The sequence below is a fragment of the Megalobrama amblycephala genome, linkage group LG19 (assembly GCF_018812025.1).
Source record: "Megalobrama amblycephala isolate DHTTF-2021 linkage group LG19, ASM1881202v1, whole genome shotgun sequence".
NCBI classification, from domain to species: Eukaryota; Metazoa; Chordata; class Actinopteri; order Cypriniformes; family Xenocyprididae; genus Megalobrama; species Megalobrama amblycephala.
In genome coordinates this window covers 12,075,853-12,103,094 of record NC_063062.1, presented here as the reverse complement: position 1 = coordinate 12,103,094, position 27,242 = coordinate 12,075,853, and the positions used below count along the sequence as shown (strand labels likewise).

Here is a 27,242-nt window from a genome sequence, read left to right as displayed (position 1 = left end):
CAGAAACATTCGGCAACAGTGTCGGTTACAGAGGATGAACCGCAGCGCAACGCTCTGACAAAACTGGTCAAACAACACGAACATTGCGTCGAATGTGATAAAATACAGCCCAGGACTCTTCTTCATATAGTCTGCTATAAATTACCTACGAGAAAGTGGAGAGTTTGATTACGAAGACTATGGACGAACAGCAAGAATCGATTTCAGATCAGGGAAAGTAAAACGGACCAGGAGAAGGTAGGATATATATTTGTACTTCGCTTTTAAAGCCCCTGTAATCTGTAATAAAATAATCATATTCGTAATATTGATATACGCACTGTGTTGCTGAATCATATAGCCTAGGCTACAAGCTGTTCAGAATTGAACAGTGTTTATGAATATATATTGCTGAATATCCATAGAAACAGTTTCTCGCATGTCTTATTTACAGATTTTAGCTTTAGACGAGTTTATAAATATATCATTTGAACATTATGATTCAAGCATAATTTGAGACGATAGTTAAACCGGTCAATGAAGGTACAAATAGGATTTATTAATAATCTCTTAATACTCTTGTGCGACATTTACATTTGTTTTCATTCTGTAAGCTCGCTAATGAAATAAAATAAAATATTTTATAGCAGAAAAATAAGTTATTTTTTTATTTTTTTAAGTAATCAGTATTCCTTGTCACATAGGCTATAATTTTAGCTCATTGTTTGAGCTGTCAGTTTTGCTCAATATCGCTATATCGCTGCAGTCTATATTTATTTATAAGCGGGATAGATTTTTTCCTATAGCCAATGTTGACGTATCGTGTACAGTACAGTGTCTTCATTCAATTGAGCCTTTTCTGGCTTTAATTATTTATGAGGTTATAAATAAAACTAAATGCGTTGTCGTATATGTCAAAAAAATCAAATATGCTGACTTAATCTATCTATATTTTATAGAGTAGTATTGTTAACTGAATATTTTGCTAACTGCAAAATACAGTACTATATAATATTACGTTGTCAAACCACTCGTAATATTTTGATAACCTAGTCTTGCCACAGTAATTTACAAGGGTTGTAACTGTAACGCTCTCATTGTAAAACACTTACTGACATTAATAAAACGAGTTTATGTATGCTAATGAAGACTGGCAAATACGTCAAGCTTTTATAATATATGCTATTTACTGTTGTTTTCTATCAAAGGCATAAGCATTTGAGACGAGACGACGCACCGGTCGCTCGGGATCGTCTTCTTTCCATTCATTACTTTTGGTAGAAAGTTTTTAGGCCACTAGATGGCTCTGTTGAGCAATTCGACAGCCTTATTGAGATGTTCAGAGCCCCTGTGAATAACCAAACAGATGCAGTCCTGTAAATATAGCTAGAAATATAGCAGGTTGTTTAGATGATATAGTAGAGTCATTTTTCCAGCAGCAATATTCCTTTATACAGACAAGAACAGCTCGATATATAAAACATAATTGGTTGGCTCTTCAGTGTTCATTATCAAACAAAAGACTGTTTACATCTCTGAGTGCTATTTTTCTTTTGAAATCGTTGGTATCTGATTTGACAGTGTTTATATTGAAACTTTATTTTTTAAAGTGTTTGGATAAAATGTTTTTCCATGTCTGAGCTTTCCAGGTTGTTAGGCAGTTGCTTTCTCTCTGGCTGTTAAAAACCAAGTTAATGTCTCGTAACATCAGCACTAATGTCATATAGTCTTATGATGTAATTTAAGCTGCATATTCCGATAATTGACAGAAAAGTCAGAGGTTCGTTTTTTGCTCTCGTGTTCACAGTGTGCGTGACCTGCATTAAGTTGAATGGATTTTGTTGCATGTACAACAAATATGTTCATTGTTTTGTCTGCCTCAGATTTTCAATATTTGTTTCTCAGTCTGTCTGGCAAATCTAAGGATATGTTTGCCTCCATGTTGGTTAGTCTGCTTGCCTAGACTGCATTACAGCCATCTGTCAAAAAGTCATAAATGTACTTTGCCAATACAGTAATGCAGCTTTTGTTTTCAGTCTTGAGCTTTTAGCCTAATTAAACAGCAGTCTTGTTGAAAAGATATTCATTAGTTGGCTGCTATTTATTCTGCCCAATTATTTCTTCAAGACAAACTAAAAACGGCATTGTTGTGTTTACCCCCCCTAATTTTTGGCATATTGTAAAAATGTCACTTAAAAATTGAATGCAGCTTCAATCGTATTTTTAAACTGTGAAAAGGTGCAAAACTGTTTAACTATGAGATTCAAATTTTATTCACCGAAGATGATATTTAGTTATGTCAACACAGTAATATTCATTCAATTGACCAGAGAATCATTAATAATACAATATTACAGCAACAATATCTAAATAAATGATGCAATCAATTCGCGAGATTTGTGATTTGGTGCAAATATGAAAATAATGAGAATGTTTGATGATGTTGACTGCTTGTACCACTTACCTCTAGTTCAATATGACCTCAATGTCATGTGTTTTGAGTCCTGGGACATTGTTGTCAAGCCTAACCCTATGTGTGACTGAGCATGCATGTGTGTAAGCGAGACAGGAAGCTCAACAATGAGAGACTGAGCGTTGCTTTGTGCAGCACCACTGGCCTGTGAGCTCTGATTCGTCCTGACAGCACTTAATGACAGGGAAGCAGGGGCATTTTTGGTTTAATTTTCTGAGCTGTTTTGCAAAGTGAAGCTTGAACCAAGGGCAAAGAAATCTTTTGGCTCTTTTCAATGCTATGCCATTGCCTGTAGAGTTTCCAGTTTACAGTCTAGTAAACCTTTTCAGCTGGAAATCCTGATGTTTTCTTCAATCAATAGTCTTAATTAGTGCTGATAAATGAAGGAACACTGGCTGCGCATTGCTAATAGTTGTCTGAATTCCCAAGGACGAAGCACTTCAAATTTCTGCTTTGCCTGGCATTTTAAGTTTTGAATCAAATGTAAATTTATGACATGCTTTTGTACATTTCTGAAAGATTTAGGCCTGTAGATTTTCAAATAACCGATGAGATTCATTTTAATTGGTTAGGTGTTGGAGCTGGTGAATTGAGGCATCGGAGTAGTTTTCAAATTAAGATTTCATTAGTATTCTGTGGCTATACGCTGACTCGAATCAATGCAGAAAATGAGCTGCATCCTTTTCTTTTAGTATTCAGATTCGAAAGGATTATTTATTATTTAGTCTGGTTAAATGTGGTCTCATCAACATAAAGTTAACATTAGTATCTCAGGCTTTTGGCTTATTTTTTTATATTTTATGTCAGTTTCAGCCTTTGCATGGAACTTGATAGAGGATTTAGATGTTAATATAAGCTAGGAAATTCATGGCAAAGCCATTTAGAGTGTTGAAGAGTGATACGTGTTTTTATCAAAATGATTTGTGTGTGTGTGTGAAGGCAAATTGCTATATAAGCTGGATGAAATGGCCTTGTTTTGTTGTGACCCTCATCAGAGTCTCTGCTTAGTCTCCATTAGTGTAAGTTTGCTCATTTTCGTGTCATTTTTCTCTTATGACTGACATAAACAGGGATATAGAGAATCGAAGAGATGAAGAGAGCTGCTGGATTGTAGATGTATATGTATTAAGTAGGATGCTATAGAAGTATACTGATTGCGGAAAAGTTGAAATTGATTGAATATTGCCCTGTATTCGATTGTACATGATGTCATATAATATATAAGATAGTTTTTAGTGTTTTGCTGCTCTTCAGATTTATCCCTTTCTGCCTTATCATTGCCGGTGGGCTCACTTAACAAGAACGATTGACCTAGCAACAAAGTTGCAAAGACTTTCCCCAAGAAAATGTTTTACCTTTGCTGAAACAGCATTAACCACTGAAGGAACTTACTCTATGTATGCTATAGGCGGCAGGGGTTTTCAGACTGTGGGTCGCGCAAAGTCACTTGGCTGCAGAACCGAGTCTATAGTCTAGGGCTGCACAATATAACAACATTAAATAGAGATTGCAAAACTTGGCATGATTTACAAATCGCAAAGGCTGCGATTTAATTATAAATATATGCGCTGCTTGTTTCAAAGTGAAGTGTGCATGTGTAATTTTTTTAGGGTCTCAGAGTGACTAGGTTCATTATTAAGCGGCTCAATGCGCATTATTAATGAGAAGAAATTTGTTTACTCCGATCACCGTGCTGTATTCTGCATGAGATTGCATTACACCGGAGAATTCAAATGTCACGAAAAGCAGTTTCAGGTCTGTTCATATTCATCTCTGTCATCTGTTCAACTCAGCGCTGCTGTCTTTCAGAGACATGAATGTGTTGTTTGCATTCCTTCATGTGCTTTTGCCTACCAACACACAAGGAAAATATATCTGTGTACACACAGAACAAGCATGAGAGCGTTTCTGCGCTGAACACCGCAAATTAGTTTAACAACAGGGAGCGAATGTGTTTCAAGTTTTTTTTTAATGGACATATTTCATATACTCTTTAACATCTGTAAATTAAGAAATTAAAACATAATTATTAGTATTGAAATTTTGCATTATTTTTATTAAATACTCAATTTCTGTCATATCAAACTTTTGATTAAGCTTATACAGTACTTCTAGAACTTTCATTTTCATGTTTTGATTTTGATTTTCTTTTTAACATTAATTGCTAGAAAATTACAAAATGATATACTTTTAGGCCCGGTTTCACAGACAGGGCTTAGCCTAAACCAGGATTAAGCTTTAGTTCAATTAGGGCATTTACGTAGATTCACTAGAAAAAAACATTGCTGGTGTGCATCCTGATACAAGGACTAGCTTAAGCCTTGTCTGTGAAACCAGGGGATAGTGTTTTAAACAATTATTCCGTTTGGTAAAAGTCAGCTTATGTAATATTTACGTTGACTGCTTGAACAAAATCTGAAGGTTAAGCACTTCCTTTCAATCACAAATTCATTTTTACCATGAAAGTAAGATTTTGAGGCTCCATTTGTACACCGTTTGTGAAAAGAGTGCCATCAATATATGAAATTGTAAGAACGCAAGTTTATTATTAATCAGACTGTCTTTGTAAACCATAAAATGATGGATGAAACAGCAGTCAATTAAAATGAGAATGGATCATTTTCTAAATTGGAATGGGCATACAAAATTTGACTCATCATTTCTCCACTGGAGTTCACTTTATTATACATATCTGGTAATATTTTTTTAACATTTGATTTGTTGGGGGATCTTTTCAAAACAGGTGGAAATTCAGAGGAACTCAATCAAGGCATTTGATATTTGGAGTATTCAATATCTGATTTGATTTAAACAATTCATAGGTCAAACCTTGCAGAGAACTGATAGTAGTCTATATCTATAGCTTACACTGTAAACATGAACATGTCTTTGATAGTGCTTAATACAGTAACATTGGATGCTATGCAATGGCACCGAAGGCGGTGCTCAGTAGAGGAAACCTTCAATGTCATAATACGACCTGACCTTTATTCTGCAAATCAAGCTGATTTCTTAATGAGCTGCCTGATAGATGTTTTTTTAACCAAGGCGTATTGAACATTATACATTGAACAAATACCCTGAGGTCAGAGAGGGAGCATTAAGAAATGTTAATGAAAAATATAAAGCCATTAGCTGAACCTTCTTGGGTCAGCTTCTGCTCTGTAATTGAAAACCTTGATGTATGTTTCTCGTTTCCTCTGATCGTGTATACAGAGGTTGTCAGATCAAGGACAGCCACAGTTTTCTTGACAGTATGTACTGTCCCTCCCCTTTCCACGTCCTTGTCTTCTGAACTCAGTCTGTATATTTTCACTGTTGAATGTTATCGCCTGTCTCAGTATGGCAAATCATTTTCTTTCATAGTTCTTTGTGTTTTCAATCTTACAGGTGTTTTTCTCCACGTTAACCCAGAGGTTAGTGTTTACTTTTCCACTGGGAGGAAAATTTGAAAGAGGCATGCCAAACATGTCTTTAATTGCAGAAAAGTATTAGGATAGAGTGCTTGGTAGGCTTTTATGAAGTGCCATCTAAGTATACAAAAAGAGTCCACTGGTGAATTGTGCACAGTAAGACCAACAAAGCCTTTTTATTAATGACTTGAACAGAAGGTTCTGTAATTTTACCTTGTCATAATGTAAGGGCTTGCATGAAACATGGTGAATATGACTCTAGGGAAAGAAACAGCTCATATTTGCTGTGTTTGGATGGATTGCTCATTAATAATCAAGCAATTCTTTTGCGCTGCATTTGTCCAACAGAACACATGAAAGAGGAAGATTGTTTAGGCAGCTGTTGGAGCACTTTTTCTTTGCAAAGACATTAGTGTCAAATTAAGACAGCCATTAAAGTCAGCCGTGAGACTATATGTTACATAGTATTGGGGGATAGAAGGGCAAAGTAGCTCCTAAATTATCAATATAAAAAATTATCAATAAAGTCTGGAGTCTAGTGAATCTAGGATTAGAATTTAAGATTTTACAAAAAGTTTGGGGTTAAAAGAAATCAATACTTTTATTCAGCAAGGATGCATTTAATTTTTAACTTTGGATTCATAAAAGAATCCTGAAAAAGAAGTATCATGGTTTCCACAAACATTTCCACAACAGTTTTCAGGTAACATTGATGACAGTAATAAATGTTTCTTGAGCACCAAATCAGCATATTAGAATAATTTCTGAAGGGTCATGTGACACTGAAAACTGAAGTAATGATGCTGAAAATTCAGCTTTGTCGTCACATGTTTTTAATGTGTTTTTGATCATATAAATGCAGCCTTGGTGAGACTTTTTCAAAAACATTTAAGGGTTAGTTTACCCAAAAATGAAATTTCTGTCATTAATTACTCACCCTCATGTCCTTCCACATCTTCGGAACACAAATTAAGATATTTTGACGAAATCCGAGAGGTTTTTTTTATCCTCCATTGAAAGCAATGAAATTACCACATTCAATGTCCAGAAAAGTAGTAAAACGTTGTTAAAATAGTCCACGTGACTACAGTGGTTCAACCTTAATGTTATGAAGAAGAGAATACTTTTTGTGCGCGAAAACAAAACCAAAAATAAGAACGCACAAAACGTATCTTAATTTGTGTTTCAAAGATGAACGAAGGTCTTACGGGTGTGGAACAATATGAGGGTGAGTAATTAATGACAGAAATTTCCTTTTTGGGTGAACTAAAACTTTCAGAAATCTTACCGACCCCAAAATTTTGAACTGTAGTTTAAATATTTGGTTTCAACAAGAAGCCTGAAGGGTCCCATTACTTCCATATCCAGAACTAGAGGAAACGATAATACTTATTTAATTTGATGAAACAGCGAGTTTCAACAGCTACTTTTTTTTCAGAGTGAAACAATCGTTCATATCTTACTTCAGTTTTCTGTACAGATGATGAATGATAAGTCGCACAATCGTGAGTTCAGAGGGAACAAGAATAGAATCAAATAAAGATCGGCTGTGAGCATCTTTAAGCAAAGCTAATTAACAAGCACTGATGTGAGCTTATAGTGAAGCTCAATAGAGCTCGTCTGTCTGATGCCAACTCCACACCTCTTAGCTGCAGCTCTGCCGGGTCCTGAATAATGCACTCATCAGGTCTTTTCCCGGTGGTTGTAATGACAAGCAGCTCTCCCTCGAGAATCCACTGACTTTTTACAAATACTGCTGATGGTCCTGCTTACATCTGCCACTTATCTCAATCAGAGCGGTATTACCATAAAGGCTCTCAGAGCCGCACAGCCTCCCTGACCTGCTTTCGGAAGATGTAAGATGTCGTCACAGCACAGGACGCTTCTTATGAGGGATCATCGCAAGCGTGGAAACTAAAGCAGGCTCTGTTTTGTAATTGAAGTGAGTAAGGGTCATCGTTTTTAATGCCGCTTATAAATCTTACCTCATATTGAAAGGTTACATTAATGCAGAATTGAGTAGCTCACAGAAACCAGGCCATCTGCTTGTTGGCTCCACTGGAGCTTTGGAGTTATAGCATCATTTTGGATTTGGATTGAGTTGGTTATTCATTAACATTACAGGCTTTCAGTTACGGCACCCATTATGAGCACTATAGCCCAAGGACTTCATCCAGCCTTTACTGTAAACCAAGAGTGCCCCTGAATTGTATATTATGGGAGTCATAATTTACCATTGCAATCCCAGAGAGTGTGTCCCCCATTAACTTTATGCTTTTTTGCTTCAAGCTATTCCTGTCCCAGCACTCACAATGGAGAGACCTAAACAAGCTCAGTGTAGCATGGATCAGTCTTGTATTGTGAGACATCTTAATGGATGTACCGAGGGTGATGCTAGGTCTGTTCCTCTCCGTACTTTGTGTTCTGCGCATTCTAGTCGGTTTGCTGTTTCCCTTTCAGTCTTCCATTGATAGTAGCTCACAGTTACTTTTGAGAGGTTTGTGTACAGCTGTTCTTGAACCACACTAATGGGTAAGCCTCGTGTATATGTCTGAACTTATCATAACACTTTTTTTTTCACCCAGCATGCAGTCTGCTCAAGTATGGACAGCGTGATTGGTGAATTACTATTCTCCGCACAGGCTCTGGGAGTCGTTAGAGTTGAACCTGCAGACATCTCCATCACTCAGGAGAGAGGACATTAGCCATTCCGCGTGAGCCGCTTCACTCCACACCCTGCAGGAAACCTTTTTCTTTATTCTGTTAATATTTTCTCTGTGAAGTGGTAAAAGGCTGCACATTGGCTGTTCATTTGACTGGAGTTCTCAAGCAGCGAGACCAGCGTTGAGTTTAATTTCCTCGTCTAAACCCCGCTGGGGCCCTGGGGCGGGATCACCTGGGTGGAAATTGCTTTTGGTGTTTCCTTCTGTCCTGTCCTAGACCAGACAACTGTGCTCAGGGACATCTCAATTGAACTTGTAACAGAGAACAGCACAGTGTGTTTGATGACATCCATAGGTCTGAGCAAAAAGGAAAACACTTCTCCATTATCTCCAGAACTGATGGTGCAACTCTCTTTTTTTGAACTTTTAATGAAACAAGAGCTTGTTACAAAGAACTGGTGCTAGCATTTAATATTTCACATACATTATAATGAGCGCACAGTTCCATACACAGAACAAATGTGCATTTGCGGCCAATTATATCATCTTTGATGAAAATCTAACCTCAGCCAAGGAAGCTCTTTATTTTCCTTTCACATGGAAAAATTCTCAATGTAAAAGTCTGCACTGGACAGTTATACCTTTATATTTTGATATGCTAGAGGCAGTTGATTCTGAGAAGTGACCTACTGTGACCTTTAACGGTATGTAGCACCGTGGGCAATTTCACAGCTTTGTTTTTCTTTTCCGAAATGCAATATTTGTATGTACGTGTTGACATATCCGTCCCTTTCCAATTTCCACAACATATGACAGGGTCATAAGATCAACTTAAGGGAAAGTCCACCCAAAAATGAAAATTCTGTCATCATTTACTCACCTTTGTGTCATTCGAACCTGTATAACTTAGATTTCATTTGCTTCTGTCATAAAATGAAAGTCATTGGGCACCAAAACAACATTAAACCCCATCGACTTCATGGACAAAAACACATTTTTCAAAAAAATCATTTATTTTTGTGCTCCACAGAAGCAAGACAGTTATACAGGGTTGGAACAACATGAGAGTGAGTAAATGATAAAATAATTTTAATTTTTTGAGCGAAAACATCCATTTAACCACAGATACATTAGTGGGATCAGATTCTTTAAGTGTGAGCTTTAAAGAAATGTCATTCTCTTGAAATTTTGGGAAACATTTAGTTCAGAGCCACATTATTATGCATGACTCCACAGGGTCCAGATGTTTTTTTATTGCAGCTTTGTATTGTACTCAAATCCGTGTCTCCCGAGTCAGCGGTCATCAGAAGCACGGTGGGATATTAGATTAGCTTCAATCATGCTGAACAGTCCTGTTGGAATGTCATTTATTCTTTGCTCTGTCTTTAACTCTAAACCCAGAAGTACTGTTGGATGCCCCTCCCTCCCCCCGCACCAGTGGGTGTCATGGGCTGTGATGGATCTGTAGTGTTATTGGTGCGATGCACCATGTGCCACTATGTAAAGCTCCTTTGCTTATTCAGCAGCAGGGTCTTTAGCCTGCGATCAATGGCAGCTATAGGCAGGGTCGAGAACATAGAGCTGTTAAAACCACACCTGGGACCTTGAAAATGCAGAAGAGCTGCCCTATCAACAACACCTGCCAGTCATATGAATAATTCAGTGATCTCTGACCAGGCCACTTTTACTCCTATCAGTCTTGCTTTTGAGAATGGAGGTGGGGATGAGAGCTGCTACTTCTGGTAACCGTGGATTGTCCCATCATCTGTCTTTTTGGAGTTAACGAAGGAGAACAGATAGAGTGGAACAGTTACCGGTAAGATATCTGAAGAGATCTGCATGATCTGCATGTCTTGAAAACTATTTTTGGAGCTTAAATGTACTGAGAGCTGCTGTGTTTTTAAGGGCCACTTCATGGGGTCCAGTGTTCAGATATAAGATATAGGATCTAATCATTAGCTTTTAAATATTTAACACTTCGGTAGCTGACATTTTGCCTCTACTGCAAATTACATCTAGACAAGACACATTTACCTTGATTTAATAATTGCACTTTACCTTGAAACATTCATAGTGAGTTTTGGCATTAAACCTTTAAAAAAAAAAGTGATTTAATTCACATAAAGGCTTACCTTGGGCAGGGCACATTTAATTATTAATTTTGAGCAATATTTGAAATTAATTTTAGAGAGGGATGTCAGAAAGTTCTATCACGTTCATGTAATTAGTGGTGTTGGAATTCACACAGTTGGGCTTTAATTGGCAGTGATTGTGAGGAGCAGGGGCTGCATGGGTTGTTTAATTGGAGCCTGAGTGATGGCGGTAATGGCTCATTTGTTTGCCTGTGTGTGGTGAGGGACCCCTCGTAATGACCTGTGTGGAGGAAGCTGCAGAGTTGGAAGAGGTGCGAGATTAATGGCACTACCTCACTTTGCGAAAGACTGCAATAATGTTCCTCAGATGATTCTTCTAAGATGTTTCTTTCCATGGACTACATTTGTTTCTAATGAATTATCACATTTTACATGTCACTCTCTGCCAAATGCATGTGTTAGCCTAATGCATACTGAATGTGTGTGTGTGTATTATGCACTCTCCTCCATCTTGATGTTTTTATAGGACACTCTAATATTGGCAGAGGTCTCTTCATGTTTAGTGCTGGAGATCATTACATTTAGAAGTAAATAAATACATTCTGTTACTCAAAACTAACTAATGTTTCATTGTTATTTTTAATGGAAAATAATGCACTAAGTTACTTTTGTGTTACAGCAAGCCAAGTTCGTTTTACTATTAACCGCCAAGGCTGAATGGGCAGGCGAAACTCATGAACTTGCATTTAAAGCATGCAAGTCTGCACTTTTGTGACGTAATGCCGCTTTGACTGTCGGGTAGAAGTCTGCTGAGGAGCTTGCGGGCTCAGCCCACTTCTGAAACCTAAAATGACAAATGGGACAACCTATGACTTCACGTGTGACCATTGTAAGTCCACAAGACCGTAAGTGGATATGAAGTGTGCCATTAGGGACAGGGCTTAAGTTCAAGTTTGGTGAACTCTGACCGGTGAATTTATATCATGTGAAGAAGTGTGACCAATAGAAGGTTTTACTGTGCTTGCAGCGTGCAGTCTTCGATTGTGCATGCAAATGCGGAGGTGCGCACAGTATATCACTTCACTTTATATAAAGAGCAAATGAAATTACGAGCATGCAACATAGTAGTTACGTTGTCTGGTACGCCAGGATTTTCATGCAGGTATGATGTTCATTATTCATCAGGATCGATTATGGATGTTAGTATTGTGTATTTACCAAGTGTGCCGCACAAGTCCTGAAAAGTGAAGTCAAAACATTTCGATCACCCCCAGGTGGCTGGATGCAGTATAGCTTATAAACGCCACCCTCTCCATGTAATCTAATGGGACATGAGACAAACTAAACAATCACATTTTTTCCAAAGATGGTTTCTGTCATTTAGGTAGTTTTTATCACGCTGATGTATGTTCAAGTGTTCATTTTTTAAATAAGTTTGGTTTTAGCTAGTTATTTGATGCTATAAAAATGGGGCTTTGACGTCATGATTGACAGCTGAGATTCTCTGAGCGAAATAGTCACTGAGGCACCAACAGACTTTTTTTGGGAGGAGATTGGAGATGCAACTTTAATTTCTACATTTCCATAATTGTTTATTTCACACCGACATAACATGTTGTTCTGCAGTAAACTGTATTAATCGATTCTGCTGGAGTGTGGGCAGGGATACCGCGGCTCCACTTCATGCTCACTACTGCGCAGACACGGGTTCCGAGATGTCAGTGCCATATTTGGACATTGCCGGCTTCACTTCTCTACAATGGAAGAGAGTGAAGGTGCGTCGTCCATATTTTTTTTTTTACAGTCTATGGTATTTACCACAGTAACTGTAGTTGCTGTAACCCAAATACCACTTTAATTTAATTTTGTATTTTGATGACTGTGGTGGATCATAACAACTAGCTTTATTGTATTATGAAAAACTAGTTTGGGACTGATTTTTAATAGCTTTACCTTATATTGTTTATTCATCAGTGTTAATGATATTTTTGCAATTTATTTGTATGTTAAGTAATGTGGAATGGTACTTGAGTGTGTCAGCCATTTTTGAGAAATACATTTGCTTGGTTCAAATTCCTAAAAATAGTGATCGACCGATGTATCGGTTTACCGATATTTTTCCCGATATTTAAGCATTTTTTCCATAATCGGGTATCGGTTTTGTAATATCGGATTCGCCGATTTACGGCGCCATCTTGTGGCCGTTTTGAGACTTCCTCCGTCTGAGGAGATCAGTCAACAACAACTCAGTGCACAGGTAAAGTATATGTTCTACTTGGTTTGCTTTAATTAATCAACTTTATTTAACATAACAGACATGCACAAATGAGATCTGAGACATAAATTCCTGATATAGTTAATTTATGCAGCTTGTTTCTAAACAATTGAGACGAACTCATTGAGTCACGTAGTGTAATTCGTCATGCCCTGCCCCAATAAAGACGTAACTTTACATGAATTAAATAAAACAGACATGAATGAGTGCATGTTGAAAATAAAAGCGCTGAATTTAATTTTTATTGTGTATTTGTATAGTCTAGAAGAAAAAGTGTATATTGCTTAGCAACTGCATGATCAGGGAAGCACGGCCACTGAATGAAACTTTTGCAATTATCTTGTAAACACCCTAGATTATATTATCATTTACACATACAATTATTTCGCTAATACACAATAAATGTACCGCTTTGTGGAAATTAATTATTTATTATCTCCATGCGCGATTGGTTGATTAAGTTATAGTCAAACAACTTTGTCAGTTGGCATTTCATGATTTAACTTTTAAATTATAAAAATGCCAACTCAAGTTGTTTATTTATTAGATTATATAATCATTTGATTTACAATAACCAATTTAGTTAATACAAATCTAAATAAATGAGCTCTGTGGAAATTATTTAGTATCCACACGCGATCGCGGTTTAGCCCAATTTATAGTTTTGTGTAAATGCAATAAGTTACAGTCAAAACAATTAGACCGACAAAACATAATAATTAATAACACTAGATGCAATGTTACTTGTACTTTCCTGACAATGTTATATATTCGTTAACCAAGGAGGGAGTGATTGTTATAAATAAAATGGTTTGTTCCAGTGTTGTAATAATTGTCACAGAAGTGTAAATAAATATTGGTTCTCAAGGTTACATCGAAATAATCGATCGGTAGGATAAAAAATCATTGCAATACCTAAAAATTTGAATTGAGTAGAAAATGTGGATCATGGCCAAACCAGTATATTTAATATTTCCTAAATTTTTATTGCGTGGGTACAGTAGATGTAACTTTTTTGAGAGAATATGTCACAATTATGATGCTCTTTGAAGCCAGGGGCACATCAACCTTACTCTTAGTCTTTTAAGTATCCCAATCACACCGCCGTATTTCAAACACTCATGTCACGATCAGGTTTTTACTTCCCATGTCGATAGTGCAGTGGCAACAGTACAGGTTAATAAACCATTAGCTCACAGCTTTGACCTTGACAAAGTCAAAGTTTAGGTGGAAAGCAATGTAGCAAGCTATTTTTGCACAGTGGATTGTTTCGTAGAATTCGTGATGTGTCCAGGAATCGTAGCGCTTAAGTAAAATTTTAAAGATCAGCCTCCACACTGAGGGACACCATAGATCAAGTCCCTTATTTGTTACTTCTTCTGGATGTTTAGATTTAGACTGAATGCATTTATCTGTCTTGCAAGGACTAAGCGAAGATGGACAGGTTTACTTAAATCAAGTTTGAAGCAAATGTGCCGAGGCTGATCTGGGTGTGTATTTTGTGTTCGGAGCTCATTAATAATGATTTGCTGAATGTAGGAGAGAGTCACCCGTAGCATGGTTTCGGAACGCTATATAATGCCTTTTTTTCCCTCTCTTGTCGGCTTCACACACCACTTATCCGAAGACATTTGGGACAGGCTTCGGATCCATGCCGAGCTTTGCGCGTCCTCGGACGCTGACACCAAATAAATGAAGATGCAGAATGGACTTGGATGTTCAGTGTTGGAAGGGCGACGGCTGAGGTGTGAAACCACTGAGCTGTAAAATTGCCCTGGCAGCCATGCTGTTGTTTCAGCATTTCATGGCGAGCCGCTCAGCCTGCTTTCCTTCCTCTCTGTATCTTTCCTTCTCACCTTTTTCTCTACACCCATCTCTATAACTTGCCCTACTGCGCTTGTGCTGACTTAAGCCCTGGCCCGAGAGTCTGCTGGAACTATAAAGCAATAACCAATCTCCTTGTTTTGTATGCGCCGCTGTGAAGCTCTACAACCAGACCCTAAGAGTGTTAATATTCCACTTTCATTTCTGTCTCAAGGCTGAACCTGCAAGCACGAAGGTGTTTCTTATACAGACATAGCGTCGCCTCCTTCGCCAGAACAATGCTAATTTGTTCTAATTTGCCTGATGACATACACCAGAGGAATCTGGTCCTATTATTATGTGAGAAGTAACAGGGAAAGTAATTGACTGGGTTGTGGCGAGCTTGTTTGGAGCTTGCTGGGGGTTTATGGGGAGACAAGGGACCCCCGCTGTTGACCTTTGAATGGGGCAGCGGGATGTCGGTGTCAAGGTTTAAGTGGGTATGAAACTTATTATCATATGAAGATTGGTCAATAACTTTTGTTATTCAGTTTCACAGAATTACCAAAAAGGAAACACAAGCATATGTGTTTGATTGCAGAGAGACTGTAATATGACCTTATTGACCTTCTTGCTGATTTTATTGTGTTTAATTAAGTTTTTTTTTTCTCTTCATGTTTCTTTCAGACTTATATAGACATTTTGAATCAGTGGAGCAGCACTAAGTTGAGGAAGAAAGGCCTCAGTCACTTGCACAGTCCAATTAAGACTGTAACACTTGGTGTGTTTGACACAAGAAAGGGCGTGCCATACAGAAATAGCAAATGAACACAAGGTACATTAACTGGCAGAGAGAGCTGTTAAAAATATATCCCTCATTAGTGTTGATCTTGTCTACTATTTTTTTTTTTTTTTTTGCTTTCATCTTCTGGCTATCTTGTTTTCAACTTCAATAATAATTGTAATCATTGCTTTCTTTATATTTATGCTCAAGTAAAGTTGTTGTTATAGTATATTCTTAGTATTCTTTCATTATAATGCTGTCACCCTGTTTTTTTTTTATTAAAATGGTACAGTTATTTATTCCACAAGTTATGTTTTCCACAGAACATTTAAGGCACCTCTTACAACTTGTATAAATGATGCATAAAGAGATGCACCATTATTCTTATTTATATAACATTATTGGCTATATTAACATTATATATTATTTTAAAAGTAAAAACTAAAAAGCAAAATCAATGCTAACAAGTGAATTCAAGAATTATAAAGTACTCTATAAAAAAATGGATATTCATTTTGAGATCTGCTAAAGATTACGTTTAACATCATTAACTCATTTCGTTCCAAATTGTGACTTTCTTTTTTTATCCTGTAAGAAAAATAAGATAAAACAATACATTTTTAGGAATGTCTCAGTATTTTTGATTGCTCGCAATCCACACTTGATCCACACAATCATGTGGTCGCTCAGATCTCTCGCCCTTTACCAACAAATGATTTATAAAAAATTAGACACATCAGTAGAGATCAGCTTTCTGCAGAAAAATCTGCCACTTACTATTCCTTTGTTGTGCAACCTACTGAAGTTAATGAAATCAATGTTTAGAAGAATAATAGTATATTTCCAGTTGTACTGGCCAAAGTGCATGTTTCGTGTTGTCGACAGCAATCAACGGCAAACCACTTTAGAGCTCCTGCACTCAGATTCAAGCAGCTACATAGCTTGTTTGTGGTAATGGCGAAAAGAAAGATTTTTAGAACAGCAGCGAAAATGTAAAAGTATATAATAAAGTGACTGGATTTAAAACTTATACTTTTATTGAATCTGGTGCTCTACTGTGCCAAGAGAAATTTCCGAAACATTTCACTGGGTACTTTTGCACCAAAGACCTTTTATGTCCTATCCACCTATTTTTTCAATGTGGAAATAAGGTGTTTTGTACAGCTAAAAATAACTGGAAGCAAATGACACCGGAAGCCAGACATATTAAATTTACAAATGATCGCACCCCCAGAACCAAAAATGAAAAAGAAAAAAAAAGTAATAAAAGTTTACCGACCCCTGGTCTACACAATTGATGTCAATAGTAACCAAAACTGGTAACCAACATTCAGAATATCTACTTTTGTGTTCCACAGAAGAAAGAAAGTTGTAAAGGTTTGTAACGGCAAGAGCAAGTGATTTTTAGGGTGAACTAACCCTTTAAATTAGAAATGTTTATTTAATTTATATTTAAATTATTCAATTTGATTTAATTTTTTACATTATAGCAATGCACAATTAAACATCCAGTATTGGCTTACATAACTATAGAAGCTTGTTTCCACCATGAAATAAAAAAAAAAAGACTTTTTTTCTCGCAATTGCAAGATTATATTTCACAACTCACTTTTGTGAGATATAAACTCACAATTGTGAGTTATAAAGTCAGAATTGCATGATAAAAAGTCAGAATTGTGAGATATAAACTTACATTTGCGTGTTATAATGTCCAATTGTAAGGGAACATTTTTTTTCCCCTCAGAATTGCGAGTTTATATCTCACAATTCTGACTTTATAACTGAATTGCATGTTATAAAGTCAGAATTGCGAGACAAACAATTCTGAGAAAAAAAAAGTCAGAATTGCGAGTTTATATCTCACACTTCCGACCTTATAACTTGCAGTTGTGCATTTACATCTTGCAATTTCTTAGAAAAAAATATAGAATTGTGGCTTTATATCTCACATTTCTGACTTTAAAACACGCAATTCTGACTTTATAACTCGCAGTTGTGAGTTTATATCTTGCAGTTCTGAGAAAAAAAGTCAGAATTGCGGCCTTATATCTCGCAATTCTGACTTTATAACTTGCAATTGCGAGTTTAAATCACGCAATTCTGAGAAAAAAAGTCAGAATTGTGAGATGCAAACCAGGGTTGGAGGGTTTTCACAGCAAATTGCCCAATTGTGCTCAATTGCTCCCCAAAACTAGCCCAATCACATTTTAGGGGGAGTCCCATCGTAAAAAATGCGTTCTGGGGGGTAAAATCCGCATTTTTGCGGGTCTCCCCTGGTAAAATTTGCATTCCAGGGGCTAAATATCACATTATTTGGGGTCGATTCAACCCACAGACATGAAAAACAACCCGCGGCAACAGTGTAAAAGTAGCCCAATTCCGCAGGAAAACCGAAGGACTTGGCAACACTGATGCAAACTCGCAATTGCAAGAAAAAAAAAAAAAAGTCAGAATTGTGAGATAAAATGTCGCATTTACCTTTTGTATTTTTTTATTTAGTGGCGGATACAAGCTTCCAAACATAACCAATGTAAATTGGTTTACATTGGGGTCTAAAATGTTTTTTGATATTTACTTTTTTCTGCTTCATCAACATGCACTAAGATGCTGACATCAGAAACCCTCCAATAACAATTGGTCACCAAAGATGCTGTTTAGACGCACAAGTGGTCTCAGGCTGACCGCTTGTGATTGAATAACCCAAGATATATTTTAATATGGGAGATAAACAATGGCCTAAATTATATTTAGCGTCTCCTTTAAGCCTGCGGCATCCTATGTGCTGAAACCAGGTGTCCTGTGTTAAATGGCTGGAGGCCTTTGATAGCCTATGTAGGAGTAGAGCACACAGCATGACAGGAGAGATATAAGAGATACGTTTCCATTGTTCTCTGCATAAACAGGTAAAATAAGATCAGCATGAAAGACCTGTCCCCTCAAACTCGGTTCTGTCTTGTGGGTGCAGAGTGCGGATAAGGAAAGGTTATAGTGATGAAGGATGGCATTGAGATTAGCAAGGCTGAAATTGGGCTCAGTGGTGGTGCGAGAAACCACATTGTTTGATTTATGAGGGTCATGATGATCAGTGGTTGCCACATGAATAATCCATGTCCCCAGAATTAAGTGACCTAGAGCATTTGCTAAGCTTCCCCACTGTGTTTTTCCAGTTCCACGCTCTCTTATCCACACTTATTTCATTCAAGGATGGAGTGCTGCTGATCAAGAGATTGGCTTATCTTTTGACTTGGTTTGTTTGCCCTTTGCAAAATATTATTTGGTTTTTTTTGCTTAAAAGCCATTTGGCAGTCTTTGTAACAAGTGTTTCTCAACATTGATAGCGATTGAATGTTTTAGGACACAAAATCAGGACAGATTAGCACCTGTTGAACTGATGAGTGTAGATAGCCATTGCTTAGTGGTAAGGGATGCTTGAGCACTCAGGTCCAAACACACTCACATACTCTATCTCTCATACACACACACATCATTCAGATACTTGGCCACTGCATCCTTAACAGACCATGGCTCTCTTAATGATGCATGCCTCTAAATGAGACAAGATAAGGCTATCTTCTTCAACAGTTAGATGCTTCAGGGTCAATCACGTGGTCTATGTAAGAAAGTCTGACCTTTTAGTTGAGAACATCTTGAGTTATATTCATGAGTACCTTGTTATTTTTACTTGAGTTAAAACAGGTTTCAACCATCTTATTGTTCTTCAGCTATGTTACTAAACATGCAGGGCTCAGTTTGAATGAAAAGCTTCAAAATAGCACATAAGATAATTATTTTTTTCCTGATTGAATTTGATCTGTTGATCTTATATTTCCTAATATCTTCTTAAATAATCCTCTTAAATAAATTATTAATTATCCTTGTGACCATGTAATAACCATGTGAAAGACTACTTTCACAACTGGATTAAAAACGTTACTTCTCAAATAGTAATGTTTTAGTTTAAGCAAGATGTAATTTCAGAAAGCTGCTTCTAAATCCCATATTTTATTAAGTAAAGTTAGAAAAATGAGGAGAAATCTTTCTTGGCATAATTTAAGGCAAACCAGCCAATTATGCACTGGGGTGCCATGCTGAGTTGCCAAAATTCTTTAATCAGCTGACGCTGTTGCTTTCTCTTGACAGGAACACTGACGGGTCTCACAAGCTTCACGAATGCTGTGGTGACGTTGACACTAAATGCTGCTCTTTGCATGCACAGAAAATTTGTGCAGAATATGTATGATGCAAATGTATGTAAACAGATATTTTAATGGGTCACAGGTGGAACAGTACATTCAGGATCTGCAATCAAAATGACTATAATTGGGGTTTACAAAACGTAAACATAGTCAGTGTTATGAAAACAAAATATAGGTCAATATTTTACTATAGAATCTCTAAAGCCAGAACTGCACCAGATGCATAAATGGGAAGCACTCAGTCAAAAAAATTTTTTTGTCTTAATTTGAGCTAAAGAAGTTATATTATTATATTTAAAGCTAAAGAAGCAATATCAAGCAGCATAACGAGCGGATTCATAAACACCTCTGATTGGCAATTGTGTTCACGCACTCTTCAGATATGTCTGTGTTTGGCTACAATGATCAACGCTTCCAAAACATGTTGTAAATAGACATCAATGATGCTCTTCACCAAGCGCTTACACAGATACACAGAGCATTTGAAAGCAGTCACCCGCTCCCGCTTTCAAATTCAAACACTTCCGTGTGCTTTCAAATGCTCCTGTGCGTTGATCGTTGTAGCCAATCACAGATATATCTGATGAGCGGAACACAAAGGCCAATCAGAGGTGTTTACGAATCCACTCAACAGCGTTCAAAGCGCTGAATGTGTCTTGAAGAAACATCAAGGAGACTGTCTAAACATTTTAATAATTTATTGATAATGTTTTCTGGTTTTGGCTGCAGAGATTATATCAACTGATTATATGCTGACTCGTCATCTCCGCAGTAGTGGACACGCTTATATGCACGTTTCATATGGATTACATAATCTGAGAATATGGAGTTGGTTGACAATCGCTTGACATTTCAAACTTTCTATAGATATATTTGTTATGTCTGTAAAGCAAGTATACACTGAGTTTTGGGTTTATTTTTTTGACGTGCTCAAGTTCACAAAGACTGAGATGGCAGAAAGCGCATGCTGTTTGTTTTCTTTATTTTACAAAGGCACAACATTTTCTTGTTATTTTGAGTTTACACAAATAAAAGTATTTCAGTTTCTAATGATGTATTACTCTTATCTGTATTACCAAAAATATATTTTAAGCTGTATTTTAAGCTGTTTCCACTGTTATCGAAAAAATGCTAAGTGATATTTATGCAGTGAGCGCATTATACTTTAGCTTCCACACTCCACACAAACACTTGGATGCACCTAATAATAGCTCACATTTATCTAGGTTAACGTTAGAGCGAGCAGCCATGTAAAGTTGCTACTACTTACATGTTGCAAATGATAAGCCATATTTGAGATCGTCGTTAAGATCTGTCCCTCATGGACTGCATGACTGACTAATAAAAGTTTTGGTCGACTAAGCCTCTTCTAGTCGACTAACGATTAGTTGAATATTAGGGGGCAGTCCTATTATGCTGGTATATAAAATCAAACACTACTGAAATTCTCGCAGTAAGTATCACGTCAGTAGTTCTAATCTGAGTCTCCACTCTAACATCAGCAATCACTTAAGTTTCTAGATGATTATATGTAAATGGTCACTAGCTTCTCCTAAATGAAGACAGAAATAAATAACCATAGCATGGTGACACATGCTGACATAAACTTAAGATGCGGTCATGACTCCTGTCTTGAGTAGATGGGTTGATTTTACTTTATCATTGTGAGAGCTGCCAGCAGACCCATAACATCACTCACAGAGGGTCTCAGATGCAGGGGGTGAGGGAATTGGTCGGTTAATTGCTTTGAGCTCTAATACGTGCATGTCCTGAATCATGTCAATGTCTCCTTTGGTTGACAAGGTGGGAATACAGAGTTGGTTTGAGTATTTTAAAGTACCCTTTTACTTACAAGAGTCTGGACACAGAGTAATATAACCTGGCACTTTTTATTATTTATATACAGGTCTATGAAGATACAATTGCAATTGTTGTATCTCAAATCCCAAAATAAGTGCAGCAGGATAAAAGATGCCAAAAGGGAGTTTGAGTTTTAAGAACAGGATCACTAGTGTGTGAATTGGAGACAATGAAACATGCTGTTCCTATTGTGAATGTCAGGCAGGCAGAGGAGACAACAAATACAGACTCTGGCCCACCATATTGATCTGAGTTTTAGGTTATTGTTCTCTGTGCACAGACTCAGTTAATGAGAAGTAAAATGGTATGGCTTCATATTTCAGAGTCACAGTCTCGGGTGGAATACTTTTAGTTACCCATTTGTCTCATGGTTGTCATGTAATACTACGAACCGTTGAAATACATGGCAGTAGAACAGAGCTTAATGCATTTTGTCATTTCAATAACACTAAGCTGTTTGTCTGAAAGCTTTTATTCAAACATTCATTTTGAAGTGTGATGGAGGTGTAACGTTTTGAACGACTACTACCTCACTAATATTAGAGAGGCATAATATTAAAATACCGATACCATAAGCCAATTAATTGTTGTCATGTTATGGCCGATTATCGACTAGGGTTGTGTATTGGCATGGACTTCACGATACAATACATATCACGATATATGGGTCACGATACAATATATCATGATATATTGTGATACAATACATATTGAGATATAATGTGATATACTTTTTTTTATATAGGCCTAAATCAAAATTGTAAAAAAAAAAAAATGCAACTTGCTGTGTAGCACCTGGGGTATTCAGTGAAAACACAGAAATGTATGACGTGCATATTGTGTAACTAAAAACTTTTAACTAAAGATGTAGATGCCACAAAAATCTTATAAAAATAAATTGCATCAAGTATACAAAATTTTAGGCAGTAGGCTCTGCTATAAACAATAACATTAAAACATGATTTTAAAAAAAATTTATCGACACTAGAGGTTGGAATATCGATACACTATCGTGAAAACGTACTATTGCGATAGCTAGCTGTCAATATTTCTGCACAGCCATATTATCGACAAATGGCCAATATTAAAATTCCTTACCATTTTGTGTAAATATAAATAAAATGAGTCATTTTAGATGCTAGAAGTGAATTTAGGCATCACAACATCAACATGTGTTGTAGGTACATTATGAATGAAAATAGGAGAAATGAGCATGCACGATTAAATATTGAATATTGGCTTAAATTGATAAATTAAAATCAATATTAATTGTTGTCTTACAATCTATACTATTTAAAAGTTTAGGGTCAGTACAATTTTTTAAAAGAAATTAATGCTTTTATTCAGCAAGGGTGCATTCAATTTATCAAGAGTGACAGAAAAATAAGTGTTGTTCTTTTGAACTTTCTATTCATTAAAAAATCCTGGGAAAATATTCAATTTAATTCACATTTATTTGTATAGCGCTTTTCACGATACATATCGTTTCAAAGCAGCTTTACAGAGGATGCATGTCAACATTACAATTTAGAGAATGCAGTTAGCTAATAATGTAATAATTTAGGCAATTAATTTACAATCACTGTTAGCAGTTTAATTGAAGGTAGAAGCAATGAGCTCCTGGAAATAATCAATTACATATTAACAATAATTAGGATATATAGAAATTTGGGAATGTGCATGTTGATCCAGATGTTGCATCATCTAAAGTCCTCGCAGGAGTTGGCGCCGTCTCTTCAAAGGTGTTGGTCATCTGAGGTCTTCCAAAGAGGCTGGATCCAAGCTGAAGCTGATGTACTCTCTAGTCACCTCGGGACGGGCTTCCCGAGGTAAAACAGAAAAGCAAATGGAGAATAATTAGCGTAGCTGCTGTTCATAATATTAAGCAAAGATAGTCATGTGTGATTGATCTGATATGAGGTGCATTATGTGAATGCTTGGCTAAAGAGATGAGTCTTTAATCTAGATTTAAACTGGGAGATTGAGTCTGAGCCCCGAACATTATCAGGAAGGCTATTCCAGAGTTTAGGAGCCAAATGTGAAAACGCTCTCCCTCCTTTAGTGGACTTAGATATCCTAGGAACAACCAGAAGTCCAGAGTTTTGGGATCTTAAAGAGCTTAAAATATGTCACAGTTTCAATTAAATAGCAAACAAAACAAATTGATATTCCATTCAATATTAAACAGCACAACCTGTTTTTAACGTTAATAATAATAAGAAATGTTTCTTGAGCACCATATCAACATATTCACAGATTTCTAAAGGATCACGCTGTAAAAAAGTATTGTTGGTTTAACTCAAAATAATTTACCTGGTTCCCTTAAAATTTTGAATTCATTGAAATTAAAACTTTGAGTTAATACAATGAAGGCGATTGGTTTAATCAACAGAAACTCAAAATATTATGTTATCTGAACCACATTAATTATTGAAGTTGATATGACAAAAGAAAAAAAATGCTGTGATAAATCATGAAAATAATTTTTTACAGTGCAGGTGACACTGAAGTCTGGAGTAATGATGCTGAAAATTACAGAAATAAATTACATTTTGAAATATATTAAAATAGAAAACTATTATAATATATTAAATCATAATACAATTTCACAATATCACTGTTTTACTGTATTTTTGATCAAATAAATACAGCCTTGGTGAGCATAAAGGTCTACTTTCAAAATAACTTTTGAACGGTATAAAACCAATATATTGTGCATCCCTAATTAATGGTGATCAAATTAACATTGTGATGACAAAAATGTACATTTACTTGGTGAGTGGCCTTCTGATAACAAGATACATCATGCTACAATAGTCATTTGTATTATTTACAGAGTTAGCTTCTTTCAAACGGAAATTAAACTTTCGGTTCAATCCAGCTCTCACCTTTCATTCAGTTAGCTTTCAATTACACACTTCATTATGTTCTGTAATGAGTCCAGTGATGTGCCTATACATCCCACACTGAGGGCCTCATTGGGGTAATTTATGCAATCCCATTTTGCACCCTTAGGCTTGTTGCCACTAATAAACAGAAGAATTCAGAGCATCATTTGTTCGTAGAATTTCCCCTCGGGATTCTAAGGAATACATGTTATGTAAATCCAGCAGAACATGAGCAGGCTATGAGCAGCAAAACAGAGTGGTGTATTATTGCACCTCCGTCACATCTTAGTATCTTCAAACTGCTGGTGTCTCAGTGGTGCTCCACAGAGAACTTAGATGGACAAACAAGCCCCAGTAGCTTTAAAGTCTGATTGCTGAACTTTTCAGCATGTAGACAGAAAAGTGGTGGACGAGGTCATTTCCAGACAGCCTTGTCCCCTCCAGTGTGCTTCGAGCTCATCTTCCTGCTCTTGTTCCACTCTGTGTCCTCGCCTGCGGCTTTCTGCCCGGCCTCTTCTGCATCTGAAGGAGAAGGGGAATAAATAATGAATCACGACGACAGAGAGGAAACTACATCTTTTGTTTGCACCCGCAGTGTTATTTTTCTCATCTCGTCTTGAACCCCACGTAGATGACCCACGGCCTGACGCAGGCATAATGAAGATCTGCGTAATGAGGCTGAGGAATATGAGGCCCCTAGTTAGACCCGAGCTGTCGGCACGGCGGTACTCGTCATTGTGTCGTTAATGGCCGTGAATAGCTTGTTCTCCTTTGCTATTGTTGAGAAAGCTCTCGTGGCGCTTGCGGAGTGATAAGAGGCTTTGACACTCCATGCTCCTTAAGGTAATGTAAGCTCTCACCCTTGTGTGTTAGCAGGAGGCGAATGAGCTTGATGTTTCATCCCCTCCAAACAGGAGGTGCGGTTTAGATTTAATATTTGGGATTTAGCAGCTGTTGCATTGGGGAGCTCCTAATGCTCGAGTCACTTTCCTGAGAGTCCCTTTTTCTCAATCTTTATTCTCTTTTGCCATTTAGACCTCTTCCCTGCTCTCTTGTGCTCTCTTGTTCTGAAGTTGAACACTAACTGTTTCTTCTCTCTTCTTTCTCAATACCCAGGTGCCCTCTCTTTGCTTTGAGTCTGATTATCGGACTGTCTGGTCTCCAGCTCTTGTGTCTGGTTGTCTGGTTGAGGCGAGCAGTTGATCTTCCAGACATCTCCAGGGACTCCAGCCCGTGGTCTGAGGTGAGTCTGACCGGGATCCATCGCCTTAGCTCCTGTCTCTCCTCGTTTGCAATCAGCGCTTATGCCAGTCGGGTCCACGCAGCTTTAATTCTTAGAAATCAGTGTTCATTAGAGTCACCTGCACTTCAAGAGGAAGCACAGAATAATTTGATGTCAGATGCCTCATTATGGTACTCCTACTTAAAGCCATGACAAAAGTACAATCTTTTTCATGCTCAAGAACCACCGCAAGTCTATGGGGATAACACAGAGCCGCAGATGCATTTTGATTAAAGGCCAAGTGATCTTATGGTGCAAATCAGTGATTCATAATGCATGGAATTCATTTCTGAAGAAATGGTCTGATCATCCTTTAAAACTTATTGCCTTTGCCATCTATATACCAGACATTTTACATTTACTACTATATTTTGGATGTCACTTAGTGTTGTCAATGCTTTAAAATTGATCACTATCATTGCACAGTTGTTACCTTAAGGATCTGGTATAACCTTTAGATTTAGTTTCAGTGTAGACTACTTTTCAAAAGTTTGAGGCTGGTGAGTCTTTTATGCTCGCAGAGGCTTTTAATATATTTTAAAATTTAATATTCCTGTAATGGCAAGGCTGAATTCTCAGCAGCCATTACTCCAGTGTCACATGATCCTTCAGAAATCATCGTAATATGCTGATTTGTAGCTCACATTTCTTTTTATTATCAATGTTAAGAACAATTGTGCTTATTTTTGTTTCGGATGCGCAAGGAAGAGGTAAGAACGCAGACCTAATTACTGCAGGCAGAAATCCAAACAAGGCATACAAATCCATTTTGTAACATTGTAAATGTATTTACTGTCACTTTTAAACAATTTAATGCATCCTTGCTTAATAAAAGTATTAATTTCTTTAAAATAAAATCTTACTGAAAAACGTAGAAACTTTGAAATGGAAGTGTACGTTCACTGATCAGTTGCTGTGATCAGTATTCGTACGTGAAAGTGTGTTTCTGAAGACTGAAATGCACAATATTACTGTACAGCAGCTAAAGCTACATTTACATAGTAACAACTTTAGAAATATACAAATAAATTCATCTTGTTCTGTGTGATTTCTAAATACTTTTTTTAGAACCATTGTGACAGCACAGAAACACCCACAGGTCAGTAAATGAATTTAACACAGGCAGTGTCTCTTGGTTCCATTTAGATTTTATGAATACAATTTGTTACTAAAGAGGCCTTAAGGCCTGTTCAAACTAAAGACAATAACTATAATGATAACAATAAATATATAGTTTAACTAAAATTGTTCTAAATATAAAAGAACAGCAGAGTCCACACCACAACAATAATGGCACAGAGAAACAATATTCTTGTAATCACTTTCAGAATGATTTTTTCCAGCTTATTTACAATAAAAACATTGACAGCCAATCAGAATCCATCCTGCTTTAAAGAGCTCAATTATTAAAAGCGGCAGATGACATAAATGCAGCATGCACTTAGAAACAGAACGATATCATTCGCTGGCGTAGACTCTAATATAATTGTTATTATACGTTTCTAAAGTTACTTGCTATAGACCTTATTTTCC

At 36.8% G+C, this 27,242-nt stretch overlaps 1 protein-coding gene across 5 annotated transcripts in view; it reads left to right on the top strand.

Annotated features, from left to right (window-relative positions):
- megf11 (multiple EGF-like-domains 11) overlaps positions 1-27,242 on the top strand; it is a 141,547-nt gene continuing 114,305 nt past the window's right edge. For 4 of the 5 annotated variants that reach the window (XM_048168707.1, XM_048168705.1, XM_048168706.1 and 1 more), the window contains exons 1-2: positions 1-237; positions 25,544-25,670. The gene's annotated coding sequence lies outside the window, so the exon portion shown is untranslated. Of the gene's footprint in view, positions 238-15,335; positions 15,535-25,543; positions 25,671-27,242 lie in introns of those variants that run through there. The other variant, XM_048168704.1, reaches the window with a different exon arrangement.